The sequence below is a fragment of the Castor canadensis genome, chromosome 7, assembly GCF_047511655.1.
Source record: "Castor canadensis chromosome 7, mCasCan1.hap1v2, whole genome shotgun sequence".
NCBI lineage: Eukaryota > Metazoa > Chordata > Mammalia > Rodentia > Castoridae > Castor > Castor canadensis.
Genome location: NC_133392.1, coordinates 18,730,666 through 18,747,375, shown reverse-complemented (window position 1 = coordinate 18,747,375; position 16,710 = coordinate 18,730,666). Strand labels below are relative to the sequence as shown.

At 38.6% G+C, this 16,710-nt stretch overlaps 1 long non-coding RNA gene across 1 annotated transcript in view; it reads left to right on the top strand.

The window, feature by feature from the left end:
- The first annotated feature begins 1,643 nt into the window (after nucleotides 1–1,643).
- Nucleotides 1,644–16,710, top strand: part of LOC141424747 (uncharacterized) — a 74,540-nt gene continuing 59,473 nt past the window's right edge. The window contains exon 1 of the long non-coding RNA XR_012449629.1: nucleotides 1,644–1,875. This is a non-coding gene — a long non-coding RNA (uncharacterized lncRNA). The remainder of the gene's footprint in view (nucleotides 1,876–16,710) is intronic.

Here is a 16,710-nt window from a genome sequence, read left to right as displayed (position 1 = left end):
GGAGGAGGTGACACTGCGCCCACTTTCTCAGGCCTGCATGTTTATTTACAGCTCACGTGGGAAGTAGGTCTTCCCCCTTCTCCTGTGGAGTTTTCCTCCCACCGCCACTTTTACAAGCTTTCCCGCTCCTGATTGCTGGGCATGTGCTGTCGCTCCTGCCTTCTCCAGCCGGCTTGTTGTGAGGGATTTCCCCTCCCCCGCTGCCCCTGCTTCAGCACTCAGGGCACCCCGCCCTCTGTGCTATGTGTCTTTTTTGTTATTGCTTATTATTCAGTTTCTTTTTTCCCTGGGTGGGGGTCGGTCTCTCCAGGGGGCTATGCTGATCTGGCCCAGGGTTGTCTGTGGGAGTACCACGTACCACTTAGCTCACTTTGTGGTCTGCTTCTTCCCAAGCCGTCTGGGTGCTGGGAGCTGGCGGCAGCATGGGAGCCCTCCTCTGGAGTCATATTTTAAAACCACTACACAAAAGAGAAAGAATGATGGCTGGTATCCATTGTTACTGAGAGCTCAAATACAATGAGAAATGAGGAAGAATAGGATTTAGCATGTGGAGATCACTTTCAACATTAACAAGAGTAGTTTTTGTGGGATGATGAGGATGATATAGCCTAAAGCATTACTCAAGAAATATGGCTGAAGGAACAGAAGAGATAGTGGCTGGAGGGAGATGGGGAACCTGTTATCTTCATGTCTTCCCCACTCCCTCCATCCATTCTTCTTTTCTTTCTTAGCAGGGTAGCTTTAAGTGTATTTAAGTGTTAATAGGAAAACCCCAGTTTCAAGGAAGGAATTAAATATCCAAAAGAAAAAAGGCATTACTGGCGATGTAAAGTTCCTGAGAAGGCAAGGGTAAGGATATCCAGATCAAAGGTAGGCATACAAGTCTTACCAAGAAGGATAAAAGTCTTCTAAAGGCCTTCTCTGACTCATTGTCTTCACCTTTGTGCATCTGCAGCTACTGCTCTGAAGTTCTCCACAGCAAACAGCTGATCTTCTTCACCACACAAAATACATCAGCTTTAAACTGACTCTCAGTCTTCATGTGTGCATACTATAACCTTAGCAAATTGTAAGTACTTGCTTCCTGCTGTAGCTCTCACAGTTCCCTAGTGCAGAAAAACTGAGCTCAGGTAAAGTCTCAATCAATATCCTCCTCATCTGAATATTAGAGTCACAAAATTCTGTTCTCAAGGACAGAGACCTATCACCATCTCTGTCACCCAGTGTCTGAAACAGCACCTGGGCAATATAGGTACTCAACACCTATTTTACAAACTGAACCAAGAGACAAAGATGCTCCAATTGAATGCTTGTTGAGAGAATGGACCAACAGTGACCAAACCAAGTTCTCATGTTGAGGACTTTTCAGATATGTTTGCTAAATGTTGACACACCCCTCCTTGGCCACCAGTAGGATTCCTCCAGAGACAATCATCATATGCAGGTTTTGTTCTTCGTTTATTGAAGCTCTGTTACTAGATGCCAGATACTTTGGCTTGGGGAAAATCTTTCGTCAGATTTGACCATTTCCCGAGGCAGCAGCTGTTGGCTTCTATGTTATGCATCCTAAATGCCAAGTTTCTTGTGCCTTAGAGCAGCCTGCTTTATTTAGAAAGCAAACACAACTTTTGGTTAGAGGTTTTGAAAATAATGCAATCTATTTTTCCTTCCTCCTAGCTATTTTCCATTCTTATATAATTTGTGTTCTACAAGGAGCTAGCCAAGCCAGGAAGCAGAGAACAGCAGGCGGCACTCATCTAATGTACTCAGAACCAAGAGGCCAAGGCTCCATGCCAAGTAGCTCTGGACTTGTCAGTTGACTCTGGACTTGCTGGGTGCTTTGGCAACAAGTCTGCAGCAAAACAAGGAGAACAGGTGAGTTTAAAACCCACCACAGTGGTGAACAGTCAGAGTTTAAGTAGAGGTCTGTGCCAGGGACAGTGTTGGTCATTAGAAGAATGGACTTAATTGGCTCACGTCTCCTAGGAGAGGGGAAATTTGAGCCGAGAGATCTCCTGTCAATTGAGAGCCTTTCGTTCAGGTTCCTTTTTCTGGCTGGCTCCTTTGGCATGTCATTTTCTTCTTGGAACAAATATTGGCAGGTGGATTTTTAGCTGAAAGAATGATAGACATCTTCTGAAAATGCATTGGCTAGCTTGGGAAATGTTAGATATTCAAGGGGCTTTGTGCCTTATTAGAAGTGTGTTTCTCTACCAGGAGAAGGGGAGACAAAACAAGCCAGAATTTTTCTGCCACCTCCTGATAATATATCTCTACTCCCTCCTGTACCTTCCTTGCCCAACCTCACATAAAATACTGATTGCCACAACTCTGAGTCTTAGTGTACCCATTCTAGCTGTTAGCACTTTTGCTTATACTCCCAACTTCTATGTTTAATTGAATAATACATTTTAATAATTGTTCTTTTCTGAGGTTTAAAACACCCAGTGCAATAGTTTTTAATTCAATATAAAGTGTCTCTTGATACTTTTAAGAATCTTTCAATACAAATGAGACTAAATTAGCATAAATGGCTGGAGAATACACAGTAAGCTTAATCTTTACATAGTACCAACTTGAATATTAATCACTTCAGCTGAAATGAGAAAGGATAAATGGCAGCCTTTGATACTGGAGTGCAATTTGAAACAATTATTTTCTTCCTTTGGTTTATTTGTGAAGAATTGGAAAACCTAGCCTAAACCTGCCATCTAAAAAGGAAAAGAAGAGAAATGAATATTCTCCAATCCCAGAAGTACTGGGACTTTAAGGGGTACCTCCTGAAAACTGACAGTAAAAGAAGAGCAAATCATCAACATTCATCTGTACAATAGGCAGTAGGGTAAGCCACAGGGGATCACTGAGTGAAACATTTCCTTAAAAATTAATCAAAGGCATTACAATGGTTAAACACTACTGTTTGGTGCCACCTTTCCCTTAAAGACAGCTGTCTTGGTAACTACTGACTTTCAACCATCTTTTGAACCACTTGTTTCCTAAAAGGATCTATTGCATCTCTGAATGCCCAGTAAAAAATATGACATTGTGAAAAACCATAGCTGGCGAGCACTCTTCTCTTATTTCTTCATTGCTAATCAGTGCCCAATAGCATCCGAGTTATTTGGACAGACTTCCACTTCCCTTCCTTTCCCTTCCAGTGAATCTAAACACCCACCAGCTCTGTCAAGCTCTTCTACACCTCACCTATCCAAATGTCTTAGCATCCTTTATGGTTCTTCATTCTACTCCAACCTCTCATCATTGTCTAATGCACCACTTTGGACAGGAGAGGTTGAACTACAAAGAAAGGTGAGTTTCAGAATCAAACAAGGTAGATTTGAATCAGAGACACTCCACTTTCCAGCTATGTGGACTTAGACAAGTTGCCATATTTCTCAGAACCTCTACTTACTCACCTTCAACATAAGAATGGCAATTGCTGTAAGAACTGAACAAAATAATATATATAAGACCCAAGTTAAATTCCTTTGCAATTAGTTGCTCATACACATCAATGTAGTTCAGAAGAATGTTGCAAATGGTCTTTTACTTGAGGTTCAAGTTTTATCTTCTAAACTTTGGAATCTGAAAAAATTAAATAGAGCCTAGGAGCCACCTCCCTTCTTTGCTCAGTTCATTGTTAGGTTTTCAATAGTCCTGAGACATCATTAGAGTTGGTGGGCATTCTTTGCAGCTATTCTCTTATTGCTACTAAAAAGCAACAATCCTTACAGAACATTTCTTAATTTTCTCCTTTTATCCCATGGTTCCTATGTTCCTTTAATTCCTCTGCTTCCTCCTTTCTAATCCATAACTCTATATTTAAAGGATCAGCAGAAGTGCATTTATTAGGGACTGGAATATTCCTTAAAATGCTGGAGGGTCTAACATCTATGGGACATTCAGCCATTTTGCACAGTTGAGATGAGTCTCCTCCTAGCATAGTTCCTGTGTGTTATTAAGCTGAAAGTTTCTATATTAGTTTCCCATTACTGTAACAAATTAGCATTAGCTTAGAGGATTAAAACTATATTATCAGACAGTTCAGCCAGTTAGTAGTTCAACATGGTTCTCACTGGGCTAAAAACACTGGGCTGTGCTCCTTTCCAGAGCTTCTTGGGGGAGACTCTGTTTCCCTACTTTTCTAGTTTCTAGAGGTCAACCCCATGATTCACCACCCCTTTTATTCCATCTTGAAAGCCACACACCATTCCTCCTCAGTTATATCTGCCTCTGATTCTCCTGCTTTCCCTCTCCACTTTGGAGGATGCTTGTGATTTCATTGGACCAGCCTGCCTAATCTCCTTATTTTAAAGTCAGCGATCTACTGGCAACCTTAATGTCCTGTGAAACCTCAATTTCCCTTTCCCATGTAACCTGGTATATTTCCAGGTTGCATGAATTAGGAAATGAACCACTTTGGGAGGCTCTTATTCTGCTTACCACAGCTCCATTTCTTCTTCTTCTACCTTAAATGCCATTACCGAATATCCTCTTTTGTTAGCCTTACTTCAAGAAATTTCACATCCCACTAAAAGTGATTAATCTTTGAAGGCCTAGGAAAAGGAGTAAAGGCAAACATCCTTCTACATATCTATGGATATGTACATTCAATAAATATCAGTCTCCTCTATTTTCAGTAGAAAAGCAACATCCTATTTACTACCACATATGGTCAAATTTTCCTGGTTCATTGTTTATGGTACTTTATAGTCTGGTTCAACCTGCCCATCAGAACCTGGTAAACTTATTGTCACCAAATGTCATTCAAGCCAATGAAATCCTTTGAAGATCTATCCTCTGTGCCAGGAATGTCCAAATGTAAATTAAATGTTTATTCCAAAGGTATTATTTTTGGTGGAGCAGATTTCTTATCTTTTTTTTTTTTTTTTTTTTTTTTTTAGTGGAGTAGTTTTGTCATCTTTTTATGCCTGGCACTCTGCAATCCTGCTGTTGGCCTCCTGGTATTCACACAAGTCATTTCATTCTCTAATTCTCTAAGGACACTAATCAATCTCACCTCCTTTGTGAAACCTGCCTGTCAAGAAGCCACCTGTTCATAACCTAACAGAAATGCTCCCCTACAAGTGTACATTCAGTTGCATACATTAGGTCATATGCATCACTTGATGCAGTTTTTAAACAGCTTTGGGGTATCTCATGAGTCATTGCATGATTATTGTATTTTTCCCAACCAAAATGTAGGTTCCTCAAAGGCAGGAACTATATCTTCCACCTCATTATATCGCACGGATCAGGGACTAGGTGTTGAGTTGAGGGAGTGGGATGCTAAGGCCTTGTTTTCAACAAATATAGAATTGCAGAATTGCAGTGTAAAAGTCGTGAGTGCCAAATATAGGTAGGCCTCCTCTTGGAAATATGAGGAATTGCACTTTCCAGCCCCCTTAAAATTAGGTATGGCAATGTGATTCACTCCGCCTAATAAAATCTGAGCAGAAATGACATAGTCACTTTCCAGAAAGCTTTGCAAGTACATAGTGTATCCTTCTTGTCCCCACTCTAAGATGACTAGCTACAGTTAGATGTGCAGTTCCAAGAGCCAATACCCCTGAATGAGAGAGTAGGGAGGAAGCTCCAACTGAACAAAGATGCACATGGCAGAAATGAACCTGGATATTTTTAAGACACTAAGATTTGCATTTTCTTTTAATGGACAATTTTGGAACATATTTACAGGAACATTGATAAGATAGTACAGAGAGTTCCCATGTACTACCCTGCACACCATTTCTCCTGTTATGACCATCTTATATTTGTACAACACATTTGTTATAATTAACAAACAAATGCTGAGACATTATTATCAACTGAAGTTCATATTTATTCCTATTTCCTTAGTTTTTATCAAATGTATCTTCTATGTCGTGTCATCCAGGATACCATATTACATTTAGTTGTGTCTCCTTTCAGATCTTCTTAGCTGTGACAGCTTATAAAGGTTTCCTTGTTTTTAATGTCTTTAATAATGTTGAGCAACAATGGACAGATATATTGTAAAATGCTCTTCTATTGAGTTTGTCTGATGTTTTCTCAGTTTGGGGGAGGAAGAACACACAGAGAGATAAAGTGTTATTTTTATCATATCAAGGATACATCTTATCAACCTGATGTTGTTGATGTTGACCTTGATCATCTGGCTGAGGTAGTATTTTTCAGATTTCTCTACCATAAAGTTACTTTTTATTTAGCCCTTTTCTATTCTGTATACTTTGGAAGGAAGTCACTCTGCACAGCCCAACTGGGGAGTTATACCCATCAATTATTTGGATTTTTCTGCAGGGGAGAATTGTCATTTTCCTTATTCATGAATTGATTCAACAATTTACTTATATCATACTTGGACTCATGGATATTAATTATATATTTTGGGTTATAATCCAATACTACTTTCTTGGTTGCATAAATTTATCCAGCTTTGTGAATTAGGTGATCATCAGTTAGCTTGTATGATCATTTAATATGTATCATTTATGGTGTTGATTTTTAGCATTTCTTTATTTTCTGGAACTATAAGATGTTCCACGATCATCTCACTTATTTATTGCCTTAGAACTACAATAGCTATATCTCCAAAATGTCCTGGTTCCCTTAATTGGAGAATGGTATTAGACACCAAGACCTGGATGCTAGATATATTCATTACTATTGGTGTGATATTTCTTTCAGGCCTTTTCATCTGATACCACAGATAAACATATATGTGGGTATATTCTAACATATATGTATACACTGGCACACACATATATGGATTGTTCTAGTCTCCTCTCTCTTGGTCATCTGAAAATTACCGCCCCGGCTCCCACTATCCACCATTCATTTACTTAATTCTTCAAGTACAAATGTAGAAGGGTATCAGAATTCATAATCTATATCCTATGGAAAATAATTGTATCAACTAGAGTACAGTTCTGTGTTCAGTTCCTTTTGCCTTTAGTCTCACAGACTTCACTCATTTCCAAAGCTACTTTTATCACCAGTTTTTCTACCTACCCTTTTCCGTGAAGTTGTTTCACTTCAGAAGCATTACTTCAGGAACATGATGTTGTACCTTATTGATAGCCCCTCTGTATTAAATGGGACTTTTGTATACACTAGAATCCCTCATCATAGTCCATACTCCTTCCTGAACTCTGGGAGTTGTTTTTACCCATACTGATATAAAATTCTAGTTACATTTTTATATGTCAACTCAGGAAAGTATTTACTGTATATTCACTTAAAAAATAGACTTGCTTGCTTAGAAGGCATGGCTTTCCTGACTTATCCATCAGTCTGAAGTCAGGGGAAATTTCAAGTTAACATTACAGATATTTTCTCTATTCTATACTAAACCTGCTTTCTCAAAAGCATGAGTGCCCATCATATTTGGGTAATTGTTCCTTTGCACCCGGGAGGAAATTAAGTTCCTACCCTCAGTGTTTCCTCCCACAAACTGTTTTTCTGAAACCACAATGGAGTTGGGTCTTGATTATCCTTGAAGTCTGATGCTTGGCAAATTTGAACCAGTGAGTGCCATATTGCTAGTCTTCCACTGTGCATTTATCCTAACGCAGGCTGCCCCTCAACTCTCAAACCCTGCCTCAGAACCACGCTCTTAAAAATTCTACAGTTGCAATTTCAATCTCTAGTAAGAGAATCTTACTAGAATTCAAGCTGTAACCTTGGAGAGTCCAAAGTTTAAAGGAAGGAATTGCAGAAAGTTGGCTCCTCCCCACATGTACGATACAGTTCAATTATTAAAGACTGCTCTTGAGTAAATACAAGATTGTAAAAGTCTGGCCTATGCTGGGAAATACAGAATATGATACTGTACCCTAGTCATAGCTCCTCAGTGTTAAACAAGACTTTCATTATATTTGGGAGCTGCATTCAGGAGTGGTGATCCTGCCTGCTTGAACTAATCTGAACAGTGCACACACAAGGAAACTTCTGGCCTGCTTGTTAAATGGTGACACATAATTATGTTTCTAAGTAGCAGTAAATCCCTTGTCAACAAAGATTGTTTTAAAACCTCAGGGAGTTGTTAGCCCTGAGTAATTAATAATAAGAAAATGCTTGCAGATTAGCAAGAATATGCTAACGCTAAGATCACCTGACACAAAACAGAACCATCACACACACACAAAGACTTGTACACTAGAAAGAGGACATTTCTCAAGACAACTTTCTTACTTAGGCTGCATATTTATAAGTGGTTTTAAATTATTAGAAGCATTTTAATACTGTAGTCAGTGCTCATGAAAATTTACATTTAGGCAGCTTCGGTGAACATAAACTGTTGCTAAAATTGACTACTTTTTTTTTTTTTTGCTTGTTTTTCAAACTCTCTTTGCTCAAAAAGTCACCCCAGGCTTGCATCCTCCAGTTATGAAATCTGTTACCCAGAGTTCTAGCCTATAAGTGTGTGTTCCACACAGCCAATTGTGGAGAGCCTTCTAGTCTTATAACCAGAACACCAGCATGTACCTGTCAAAGTGTAGAGCTACATTGTGAGTGCAGTTCACAAATACACTTTTGAAAATTTAATGTGTCAATTTAAAACTGTTGTTCACATATTGGCTAGAAAACCAATTTTCAGAGGAGCAGGTCAGAAGTGGTAAACAAATTCCCACGGCTAAGCAGTCGCTGATGTAAATTGCCTGAAATGAAAGATATTTATTCATGACCACAGTGGGCTCAAAAAATTAATTCAGAGACATTTTTTCCTCCTTCCCTAGGGTATGCATTTCTTAAATAAATGATCAATAGCTGACTTGAGCCAAATAGAAGGACTTGTCCAGGATCAGGCAGGTAATTACTTACGGTGATGAGCTGAGGAAGTAAGGCAGCGAGGGACACAGTTGCACTAATCATAGCTCTAAACCATTTCCCCTTTCCTAGGTGCATCATCTGATAAATCACTGAACAACTTAGTCTATGAGAAAATTCATAGATCAGGGTGTATATTTCAGATGCTGCCATTTTTACAACAATCCCCCAGAGCGGATAGAAGGAAGTATTAAAGCGAGGCAGTATCATTTTGTACCTTTTAGAACTTGAATGAATGGGAGCTGGGGGAGCCAATTCAGTGGGAATTAAGGGTAGAACATTTTCAGCATTTATGCCTCAGAACAAAATACCACAGGTGGTGCTGAAACTTTCCACCTCTACAATCTGGGCCAAGATGAAAAGGCTAATGTGGAAGCAGTCTGGCACTTTGGCCTTGGAAGTTCCTTTTTTTTCTTTTCCCAGAGTGATCCACCAATAGGCCTGCAGAAGAAATGGCAGTGATGTCCAGACAGGTTGACCCTACAAATTCCATTTGCAAGAATATAGGAAGAATGGCCAAAGCATGCAACACAGCCACAGTGAAAATGAAAATAACCCAATGGCCATCACCAGGAACACTGGCTAACCTAAACTAAAACCAGAATATCTTGTAAATATAAAAACAATATGGTACATCTATATATATTGAATGAAATGACTTTCAAAATAAAAATTTTAAATGGAAAGCACTAGAAACATAACAGTATGTATAGGTTGTTTCCATGTGCAGAAAATAAAATGTACTTATAAATATTTTATGTTATTACTACATAGACATAGAAAAAATTTTAAAACATCCAATAAATTATTTACCTTGAAAACTGAGGATGGGAATCATAAAAATAGGAAAAGAGATTTATGCTTTCCTTTGTGTCGATTCTTTTTCTTACTATAAACATGCATTGATTATAAAATTAAAATCCAGTTCATAAGAGGAACTGGATCTAGTAGTCTGTAAGTCTTAGTTCAAAGCCCCTTATTGATGGCCATTGAGAAATTAGTAACATGATACTCAAGTTCACTGTGGACTCTGCAATGTACTAGTTGACACAGGTTAAGTGATTTACAGACTTTTTGTTTTTGTTTGCTTGATGGTTTATTTATTTACCTTTGGTGGTACTGGGCTTCGACCTTGGGCTTTGTGCTTGCTAGGCAAGTGCTCTCCCACGTAAGTAGTGTTTCTTTTTTTTTTTTTCATTTTTCTTTTATTATTCATATGTACATACAAGGCTTGGTTCATTTCTCCCCCCTGCCCCCACCCCCTCCCTTACCACCCACTCCACCCCCTCCCGCTCCCCCCCCCAATACCCAGCAGAAACTATTTTGCCCTTATCTCTAATTTTGTTGTAGAGAGAGTATAAGCAATAATAGGAAGGAACAAGGGGTTTTGTAGTGTTTCTCAGCCCTTTTTCTTCAGTTTATTTTTCATTTGTTCAGATAGAGTCTTCTGTTTTTTGCTCAGTGCCAGCCTCAGACCTTAATCCTCTTACCACTGCCTCCTGAGCAGCTGGGATTATGGTTGTGTACCACTACACTCAGTCCTACTTTACAGGCTTTTTTGATAAATGACTTGGGATAGTCAAAGGAAGAGTGCACACCAGCTGACTTTGCTAAGGACATAGGATGCTAGGGGAAAAGCAGAAGGATTTTAGATGCTGTGTATATCTCTCTGTTTCCAGAGTGAATTCAGCCTTATCAAATCTATGTATATGAAACTTACATGTAAGTTTTCATCAAAGAAAGGGTCCTGAGACTAAAATATATTGAACAATTTTTAATCCCATGAATGTCACAAATGCATATCTAATGTTGGTTACCATGTATTGAGTGAGTAATTGTGGCATGTTGAGCACTGGGCTAACAAGTTTATATGCAGCATTTCTATTAATCCTTATACTGAATTTCATCCCCATTTTAGAGTCAAGGACCCAATAATAACCTCTATTGTCCTGGCTTCTATCCTACAACAAGAGTATTGAAACAAAATGGAAAACAAACCCAAGAACTCCCAAGTCAATGCACTTGATGACTACGAGATACTTACCAGTGATCTGGAAGGGAGAAGTGTAGTCTCTTCTTACCAAATTCACTGGGAGGTTCACTGGGCACTAAGCATGTAAGATGCATGCTTGGGCAGTACTACTCACAGAGCAGTCTGGGAATGAGAAGCATCACCTGGGGGCTTGGATGAAATGCAAAGTCATGGGCTTTGCTCTAGACCAACTGAGTCAGCATCTCCTGGGGTGAGATCCTGTGTTTTGTGTTTTAATGAGATCCCCAGGGGTTCATTGTTTCCTCCAGGTCTGAGAAGCAATCTGAACATCACTACCAATACTCAGTTCAAGTACAATGGTACTCATCCTTGCTGAACATTAGAATCACCTAGAATATTCTTTAAAACTATTGATGCCCAGGTTCCACCACAGACCAATTCAATATAGGTAGAGCCTGGAAGTGTGCATTTTTTAGTAGCTGCCTAGGTTATGCCAACATGTAGCCAAAGTTGAGAACTATTTCTCTAAACCTTAAACGTCAAAGACCAGTGAGTCTCAACTTTTGGTTGCACATTGAAATCACCTGGGGAATATTAAAAATATAGATGCTTTTACTCCTAGAAAAATGTTCCAGAGAGTGGCCTGAAATTTGGCATTTCTTAATACTCCTGAACAACTTGAACACAGTTAAGAACAACTCTAAGAGCTGTGGGAGGGAGAGCCCAGCACAAACTTGATTTCTAATTCTACCTGGTTCATCCTGCTTATAGAAGCAGGAAAAGCCTTCAGGCTATTGGCAAAGTGGTTTCCCACTAGCATCTGGGCACTCTGGGGGAAATTCCTAGGCCATGAACTTTAAGAAAACTATTTGTCAACATGACTACAAGTTAAAAGTTTTGCTGTATGTCTTTGCTTCCTGTTGCCTCCTCCAAACCCTCACACTGGCAAAAATGAGTACAGATACTGCAGTGTAGGAGCTTGACACTTATTTAGCTATGACCTCAGAAATCTGAATCATCATTCCCAGGGAACAGCTAAAATTGCAGCCTGTTGAGAAGGAGAAGCTCAAAGGAAATAAACTCAGACCCAAAGTACTCCTGAGAAAATTATGCCTTTTGGGGAAGAACAATGCATCACACCTTTTATTGAGCAGGATATATTCACTTGGTCTCATGTTAATTTAGAGCACATTCTAATCCTAGTTGGAAGAATCAAAATTTGCATTTATATAGAGGTTGACTAATCTATCAAAAAACATCTGTCTTAAAATTTTATTTTCCTATAGGAAACTTAGTGAGGTCAAAATGACACCATCATTGGGTAAGGGTAAAGAACAAACCATAAGCTTTTAACTCAGAAATATTTAAACCCTGGCTAGTGGAGTGACTCAAGGGGTAGAGCACCTGCCTAGCAAGCCTAAGGTCCCGACTTCAAACTCCAGTGCCACCAAAAAAAAAAAAAAAATGCCAGAGATATTCAAGGGTTACCTCTAGTTTTTACTAGTTAGGTAAGTTAGTTCATTTCTCTGAGGTACAACTTCCTCACTCATAAAATGGGGTTGACTGGTAATAAACAGAATGATGTACACAAGGCTCCAAATACAGCGATTCAAATGCTGCAGGCATCAAATTAATGTTTGTCTTCATCTCTTTCTTTGCCTTGATTTTTTTCAAATAAACAGGAGATGAAATGGACTTACTACCATTCAGAAATTTGAAATCTATTCTGGGCAAAATGGTCAGCTATTGGTTGTCACCTAGATCAAACAAATCCAACATGCCACTTCTTAGGGATCTTATGAATTCTCTAGGATCATCATTCAAAGGGACTACATGATTACAGTGCAAAACTGAACATCAGAAATTGGAGGGCCAGGCATGGTGGTTCAAGCCTATAATCCTAGCTATGGAAGACAGAGATTGATAGGGTTATGGTCCAGGCTGGTCTGGGCATAGAGTAAGACTGTATCCAAAGTTAACCAATACAAAAGGGGCTGGCAGAGTGGCTCACACAAGGCAAAGTTCAATTGATAAAATGCATGCCTAGCAAGCCCAAGGCTGAGTTTGATCCGAGAGAGAGAGAGAGAGAGAGAGAGAGAGAGAGAGAGAGAGAGAGATTGAAGAGTAACAAGACTGAAGGCTATCCAAGAAGGAAACAGAACTAAGAAATCACAAATCACAAATGAGATAAAACTTGATCCACTCACCCATGAGCATGACCAACCCAGGCACACAGAGGAACATGCAGTGTAATGTTTTATTTCCCAGTCTCTGGTTCCCAACATTTGCCGTGCACTTCCAATTCTAACCACCCCTGCCTCCATTTTCTGGCAGGACACTCTTTTCCTAAGAAACCACTTTTAGAAATAAGTAAAATACTTATACATAGAGACATATTTGGTAAAGTTTTCAGTATTTTCCCCTTTTTAGCGTCATGGGCCTCAATTCTATCCTAACCAAGCCCTTCCAAATTCTGGCCCTCATCTGGATAAGATGCAAAAATAGACCCTGGGAATAGGGTTCAGGAAATTGAGTGAAGGTAACTTTCCAACCAAACATTTTCCTTGATTCAAAACCCAAAGCATGATTTGAAAACATATATAAGGCACAATTAAGGTAATTAGGTACAAGCAAAAGAGGTGTGTGATTGGGTAGGTGAGCATGAAACAAATCAATCCCATTAAGAAGGTTTCTGTTAATCTAGAACCATTAATTCACACACCTACCCTGTTACTCTACTCTATAGAAGCTGAAATCAACAGCCTCGTCCACTTAACCATTGTCTATTCCCTTCTCTAAAGAACTTCCTTCTTGACTGACCTAACTTCCCTCAATCCCGGACCTCCTCTTGGACATCTGGTATCTCCTCAGTCAATAGCTCATGTTCTTCCCCTGGACACCCCTTGTGTGCTATGTTCTCTCAGGAAGAAAATCAGACAACTGAAGGCTTAAGCCTATCATCACCTTACCCTCATCCATGATTTCAGACACCACATTTATAGGATTACTTCCAAAGCCATCTCCATATCCTGCTTCTCTCCTGAGTTCCAATCCTCTGGGAAGAGATAATTTAATTTCTCACTGAAATCTAAATCCAACCTGTCTAAAACTTACCGGTTTTCCCCCAAAATTTGTTCTGTATCCTATATAACAGGTACCCAAGTGAAAGATGCCTTGAATAATAGTTACACAAATAAGAAACCACCTTGACACCTCATTCACCCATATCTAATCTTCAAGACAACCAGATGATTTTATTTTTGTTTTCATTCATTCATTGGACAATTCCAAAATCTGTGTGAATCATATGAGAAGGTATCACAGAAGAATCAATACCTAAGTTGAGACTTTGGATGGCTAGTTAGAGCAGGGACAGATTTTTTAAGTGGTAGTAACAGCTAAGGAAGAAAAGATGACCTGATATCATCTGGGGAATAGATAAGAAGAGAGGAGAGGACAGCAGAAGTTGACCCATACTGTTTGTCCAGAATACCAGTACATAAATTAAAACTTGCATTTTCCCTGATGTCTATAAACAGGAAATCATTTATATGAATTTCTTTACTATGGGCCTATTGTAACTTTACTGCAAAAGTAAATAAACTGTAGATTCTAAATAACTGTGTTATTTGAAGAACTATCGGTTGGTGAAAATATTAGGCAAGGCAGGTACTTAGAAATTTGAGATTGTAATTTGCTCATCCTTGACATTTAAATTACATTATTTCTGACTTAAAGGTAGCACTCTAATAAAGATATTTTATCTCTGATGAAAGGGTATACTTCTGACTATAAATTCTGGCCCTAAATACTGGCCCTAAATTTGTGTTAAGCTTTCCCTTTTTATATATAGTTATACAAAGATGTGTGCTGAAAAATATTATGTATGCTTATAAGTACAAAATTGAGGTGATGTAAACAGAAAGTTTATGGACTCTGGAGTCAAATAGATCTGAGTTGCCATTCTTTTTCTACTGCTAACTGGCTGGTGGTTGCTTAACTGCTCTGAACCCAAATAATCTCATCTGTAAAATGGGGCCAACTGTATCTACTTAATCACAGAGAGGTTGTAAGAGTTAAGTGAAAAAAAGGTAAGTAGTACATCTAGCACAGTGTCTAAAATGTTGTGGAAGCTCAGAGCATGGTAGACACTCCTATTCAAACCCCTACACAAATGTGTGTACCTGCTGTGAGAACTACAGCCTTGATTTATAAATACACAAATGGGCAAGGGAAAACATACACAAAGCTGTCCAAGAGACTTCCAAAGATGCCAGGGAACTGCCTAAGACCACCCAGTCTGTGGACTTCTCCATCAGTCACAAATGTACTAAGAACATACCATTTGTGCACTAAGTAGAGAAATTCTTTTCCAACTTTTTAAAACAGGATGGGGGAACAATCTTTTGGACCAAGAAATATACTGATTCAATCCTAAGATCAGATTTACAGAGCAATGCAGCATAATCAGAAATAGAGAGAATCTGGTCATCCTATCAACCATAATGATTTGTTTGTTTTCACCACTTCACACAAATACAAATAATCTAGCCAATTCTACATTAAGCATACACCCATCTCTGGAAGACTGGGTGTATGCTGGGTGTATGTAGTCTGGATACTTATTTTATGATGTTGATTCTTAAGATATACAGTAGGACTTTCAACTCCGCTTGAATCTTGGGGGTTAGGATTATTTTACTTATACTTGAGTCTCCCAACAATAATTAGCTCTAGAGCCAGCCAAATATTTAACTGAGTGAATGAACCAATGAAAGAATGACTTGGTGAGAAAAATAACACATTTTTGCATGACCTAATGGCAAAAGAGTCCATTCTAGTACAGCAGAAAAATGTTGGACTGTTGAAGGATCCCAGGGACAGTGGTGCTCAAACTTAGCTATAATTGAAACCTCAAAGAGTGAATTTTAAGTTGCAGATATCCTTGCCCCTGATTTGTTTTGTTCTCTCTTTTAAATTGGTATGTATTAATTGTACAAAAGAGTTTCATTGTGGTATTTCAAAATATGCACATAGTGTACTTTGATCAAATTCACCACCTTTATTACTATTTCTTATCCCTTTCCATCCTTTTGGGTTTCATTTTTCTGTTTTCATATGTACATATAAAGTACTTCTGTCATATTCACCACCCTTCACACTCTCCTCTCATCATAACCTCTCCTGTTAGTTCTCTCCTCCAAATAGTCCCCATATTTTACACTAGTGTCATTATTTTCTTTTAAGGTCTAGTTTCTGCATTTCAGAAAGAACATGTAATATTTGTCTTTAGCTTTCTGGCTTATTTCACTTAGCATAACAACTTACAATTTCATCCATTTTCTTGTATATGACAATTTCATTCTCCTTTATGTCTGAATAATACTCCATTGTATATGTATGTGTGTATATATATATATATATGTGTGTGTATGTGATATATATATATATATATATATATGTGATATATATATATCACATTCTCTTTATCCATTCATCAGTTTATGGATAACTAGCCTGCTTCCATAATTTGGCTTTTGTGAATAGTGCTTCTATAAACAGGCTACGTAAATATCTCTATCATATACATTCCTTTGGATATATGCCCAGGAGCAGTATGGTTGGATCATCTGATAATTCTTTTTTTAGTTTTTTGAGGAAGCTCCATACTATTTCCATAATGACTGCATTGATTTACATCCCCACCAGTAGTGTTAATGACCCCCCACATCTTCACCAACATTGTTGCTTGTCTTTTTGATTGTTATTCTGACTGGGGTGAGATGAAATCTCAGTGTCTTGCCTGTGGTTGCAACTGTGTATTTCTAAGACAAGGGGAAAAATATTCCTCACAGGCACTTCAGAAAATCAAACACACTTGAGACTCC